The 4,911-nt window shown below is 62.7% G+C and overlaps 1 protein-coding gene across 2 annotated transcripts in view; it reads left to right on the top strand.

Moving 5' to 3' along the window:
• Positions 1 to 4,911, top strand: part of MIER2 (MIER family member 2) — a 26,207-nt gene that overhangs the window by 860 nt on the left and 20,436 nt on the right. The gene's annotated exons all lie outside the window — the stretch shown is intronic.

Raw genomic sequence — 4,911 nt, 5'->3', positions numbered from 1 at the left:
GTTGTGGGTGGGACCCGCCATTCTCTCCCACCGGTGACCTCAGGGGCAGTTGTGCAGGAGACCGGGCGCCTCGCTGGACCTCTCTGCCACCTCCTGCCTCATGCTGGGTAGCTGGATCCAGAGGTCCCCTTCCATAAGGGCTGCTTAGGGAGACTGAGTCCCGTGGGTGGCCTTGCGGGACGGGTTGGTGGTGTCCTCCTGGGAGCACAGTGACCCTGGGTGGTGCGGGTCGACCCGGAGAGCTGCCCTCCTGGCACAGCTCTGCAGCCTGGGCACCCTGCAGCTCTGGGTCCTGGCGCCCTGCCCCTTGCTGTGCACCTGGGTCTGCCTGCTCTGTGGGCGCTGAGGTCTGGGGTGGGCAGGACAGGTGGGGCCCGTCCTGGAGGGCTCGGCCTGGTCAGGGAGAGGGACGCTGGCCGGGGAGGGGCCGACGGCTCCTGTCCTGGCTCCTCAGCCTCTGACTGTGGGTGACCCCAGACTGGTCCCTCATTCCTGAATGGAAGTCCAGGCCCGCCTTCGGAGCTGAGGCCCCCAGAGATCTCGGCCCAGCATCTGGAAGGGCTGTACCTGGCCGCTGTTAACACATGGAAACGGTTCGTCACGGGAGGGAGGCAGGTGCTCTGTCCTGTCCCCACAGATGCCGGGCGGCTCTCACACCCAGGCGTACCGTCTGCTCCTGCCCAGGCTTCCTGTCGTGGGACGCAACCCCGTGCTCCCTTGTGGCCGTCCCAGCCCAGCCCAGAGATGACCTTGGGGGACGCCCCCACCTGGTCTGTCCTCTCCCTGTGCTCGACCATGGACTCCCGTGGGTGGGTCAGGCTGGACCTGCTCCTCCGGTTGGCCGAGCGCACCCACTGCCTGCTCTGTGTCCAGTGAGAGTGGCCAGGTGGAGGCCAAAAGGCTGGAGCCTCCAGTCAGGCCCCGGCTCGGGCTAGGGTCACCACACAGGTCCGGCTTTGGCGTTGGTGTTGGCAGTCCCCGCAGCGGCCTCTCCCTGTCTCGGGCCCCCTCAGGCGTGTGCAGGGCCCGAGTCGCCAGGTGAGGAGTGCCCCTCGCCCCGGAGGGAGACTGCAGGGTGCCTTGGTGGCCGGCTGGCAGCTCCACACAGGGGCAGTTCTGTGCTCTGCCGTGGGCTCCACCCTGGAGGCCAGGAGGGCGGTCCCCAGACTAGGGGCTTGCTCCCTGCGCTGGCCGAGTCCCTGGAGCACTGTCACCCTTCCTCCACCCGGGAGCGTCTTGCCCGGAGACCCCAGGGCTGCTGCTTCCCGTCTGGTGGCGCAGAGGGCTTGGGCCTTGTGGCTCTCAGCAGAAAGGGATGTGTCTGGAGTGTCCTGAGGGGATGGGAGAGGACCCTACAGTCCCTGCTGAGGGTGGGCTTGCGCCTGGGAGCGGGCAGCAGGGCTGGGGAGGGGAAGGGCTCAAAAAGCCCATGTTCTTGGAGTGTCTCAGAGCTCGGAGTCACCTGGAAATGAACTGGGGGGCCTGAGGCTGGGGCCCCTGACGGTTCCCCGGTTCCCAGATGCTGCGCTGTGCTCTCTCAGCCTGACCTCCTGGTTGGCGGCCAAGCCCTCAGACTGTGTCCCTGCGGCCAGACTCTGGCCTCTGTGTTCTGAGGGCAGGGCCCTGGGGGCCCTTGTTAATGCGCCGGGACCACGGTCTTGCGTGGGATCTCCCCGCAGGTCCGTAAGCCCATGGGTGATTTCAGAGGACAGTGGGGGACAATCGTGTGGCTCTGCAGGGTGGTCTGTGGGCTGATGGCCACCTGCTACATCCAGGAAAGTGGCCAGGCCACGCTGCCTCGCTGTCAGCTCTGCACCTGGACTGGACCCGCACGACGCATGTGGTACTCCTGCGGCTCTGGGCGCTCTCTCTGGTCTGCTGCAGCCCTGCCTCCTGGTCGGGGCCGCGGGCTCCCTTTCACTGCCTACTGGGCTCTGCCACCGCAGAGCTGCCCCTGTAGCTTTCCACGCTGGTGGGGCCGTGTCGCGCCCCTTCCCGGGGACCTCTTTTTTGCTTCTTGGCCTCCACCCCGTCCCAGGGCTGCTGCCCGTCGTGTGTCCTGAGTGGAGGATCGGCTGACAGCTGTGACCGTGCTGTGAGTGGGCGAGGAGAGAGAGATGGTAGCTCTCCTGTGTGCTCCTCGAGGACCTTCGGGGAGACCGTGCTGAAACACTTTAGTTTGACACAGGCCATGTGCACTCACTGGACAGCCAGAGTGGGAGCGGGGGCCACCCCGGCCGCACCTCAGTCCCTCCTCCTGGGACTTGAGGTGCACGCACACGCGTCTTGGTGCCGTTTTTAAGCCACCAGGTCCAGGGTAGCTCCGCTCTTGGCCATGACGTGAGACCCAAATGCTTTAACCTCCACACCGCTGGCCCTTAACTCAGCTGTCTCCCCCATTTTTGGACTTTGTTCCCTTTTATATTCTTTTTTAAAAATATTTTTATTGGTGAGATTTTTGCTATAGTGCACTTGTGCTCACTGGAGTGACAGAAAAAGACACAGAGACTTGGGACTTTGGGCACGCATGCACACGCATCTGGCATGAGTTTTTAAGCTGCCCGTTCTGGGACTCGAACTGTGGTTGACTGTGGGAGTCCAGTGACAAAACCATTACACCATCTGCTGGGCCCATCTAATAAATTTTAAGATTTATTATCAGTATTTTACAAATTTGCTACAGGACACGTGTGCTCACAGAGAATGGGAAAGCAAGCTTCCACGTATGGGACTCAGACTGTGGTCAGCCACGTGGGAGTCCAGCGCCCTACCACGCCACCCGCCGGTCCCACCCACAGCACTTACCTCCCTTCTGTCCCAGCCAGTCTGGTTTTGAGTGGTGTCTTGTATTACTTCCCCGAGAGGACGTAGAGCCCTCTTCCGTGTTCTCGACGAACACTCACGTGTCTCTGGAGAGACATCTGTTGAGACCCTCTGCCCGATTTTAGATCGGACGGTTTCTATCTCCTTTCTGAGTCGTCACGGTCCTTTGTGGGTTAAGAGCCGCGTCCCCAACTACAGGCAGATTTTGCAGGTACAGGAGCACGTCACCAGCAGAGAGACGGTTTGGAGCCTCCAGGTCTCGGCCCGCGGTGGAGAGCGGGCACCCCGCGCTCACTCAGCGCGATGCTGCCGGTGCATTTGTAGAGACCCCGTCACCTCAAGAGGTCCTCCTGTTCCCAGTCCGAATGTCTCTGTCACGAAAGGGTTAGGGTTTTCTTACTCTTCCTCTCCGCTGAGATCCTGTGTTTCTGTGGTTTTTTCTTTTAAGGATTTTGCTAGAGGGTGTGTGCACTCGCCAGAGAGGCAAAGTGGGGGAGCACCTTCCGGGGTGCTGACCACATCGCACCCCTGCTCCAGGCTCCTCCCCGGATTCTGGGCACATGTGCACACGCGCCCAGCGTGATTTTTTCAGACTGCAGCCGCGGAGGCCAGTGCCTTCACCACCACGCCCCCTGCTGGCCGGGTGCTGGCTTCTCCCCCTCCATGAGGGACCATGTGGGGATCTCGGTAGCAAACCAGCCTTGCATGCCTGCGAGGAGTCCCCCGGTCGCGACTTACCATCCTCCTGTTGGGCCGTGCGTGCCGTTTGCTGGTATTTTGTGGTGGCTCTCGGAGTCCGAGAGGGACGACTGGTCTGTATGTCCCTTGTTCTCAGTGAACCGAACGTCACGGTGACAGTAGTACCTGTAATCCTTCTGTTTACCTTGTATTTATTTATTTTTCAGAGGTTTTTGCCTTAGGGCGCGTGTACTCACCATGGAGAGAGACAGAGACAGAGGGAAAGTGAGACATCACCCCTCGGGGATGGCTACACCACAGTCCCTTCTCCTCCATTCTCCTGGGATCTTCGGCATGCACACGTGTCTGGTGTGATCTTGAAGCCACCGTGTCGAGGACTCAAACTGCACTTGGCCATGTAGTAGCCTAGTGACATAACCGCTGTGCCGTGTGCGAGTTCCGCCATTGGCCTTTTCACAGTTGGGGCGTGGTTAGCAGGTGGTGTGGTTAAGGTGCGCTGGCTCCCACGTGGCAGATCGCAGTTAGTGTCCTGGACCCCGTGGCTAGAAGCCACTCCTGGCTCAGTGCCTGCCTAGAATCTCAAGGGGAGGATGGAGAAGGGATTGCGTGTGGACACGCCTCCTGGGGCCTGATTTCTCACTCGTCATCTTGCTCGCTCTCCTGTGGAACGTGTGCAAAACCTAGGAAAAAAAAGTGTGGGTCCTGGTGTGGAGGGTGTTGTGGCCGGATCCCACGTCACTGACCACGCAGTTCAAGTCCCGGAGCAGGCAGCTCGAGGGTCGTGCCAGTCTTGTGTGCCCGTGTGCCCGGTGTCCCCCAGGGAGACCGGGGAGGGGGTTGCGCGTGGCCATCCCCGAGGGTGCTTGCTCATGCGACGTCCCCCACGGGCTCACGCGCCCTGTAGTACACATGCAAGTGGGGTGACTCCCTGGACCTCCCCTGGTCCCAGAGAGCGGCATGTCCCCGTGAGCAGCTGCTCCCGCGCCGTCCTCTGCCTCAGTCCGTGGGGACGACTGAGCACGTCCTGCCCTCCCGCCCCGCCCCTGCCTGCCCTGCCCCGCCCTGCGTGCTGTCCTGCCCTCCCGCCCCATCTCTCCCCTGCCCTGCTCCGCGTGCTGTCCCGTCCCTCCTCTGCCCTGCCCCGAGTGCTGTCCTGCCTTCCCGTCCCCGCCCCGCGCGCTGTCCCGCCCCGTCCCTCCCCTGCCCTGCCCCGCGTGCTGTCCCGTCCCTCCTCTGCCCTGCCCCGAGTGCTGTCCTGCCTTCCCGTCCCTCCCCTGCCCTGCCCGTGTGCTGTCCCGTCCCTCCCCTGCCCTGTCGCCCGTCCCCTGCCCTGCCCCGCGTGCTGTTCCGTCCCTCCCCTGCCCTGCCCCGAGTGCTGTCCTGCCTTCC

Source organism: Tupaia chinensis, unplaced genomic scaffold (genome assembly GCF_000334495.1).
Source record: "Tupaia chinensis unplaced genomic scaffold, TupChi_1.0 Scaffold149964_1, whole genome shotgun sequence".
Lineage (NCBI taxonomy): Eukaryota > Metazoa > Chordata > Mammalia > Scandentia > Tupaiidae > Tupaia > Tupaia belangeri.
This window is presented reverse-complemented; position numbering and strand designations above follow the sequence as displayed.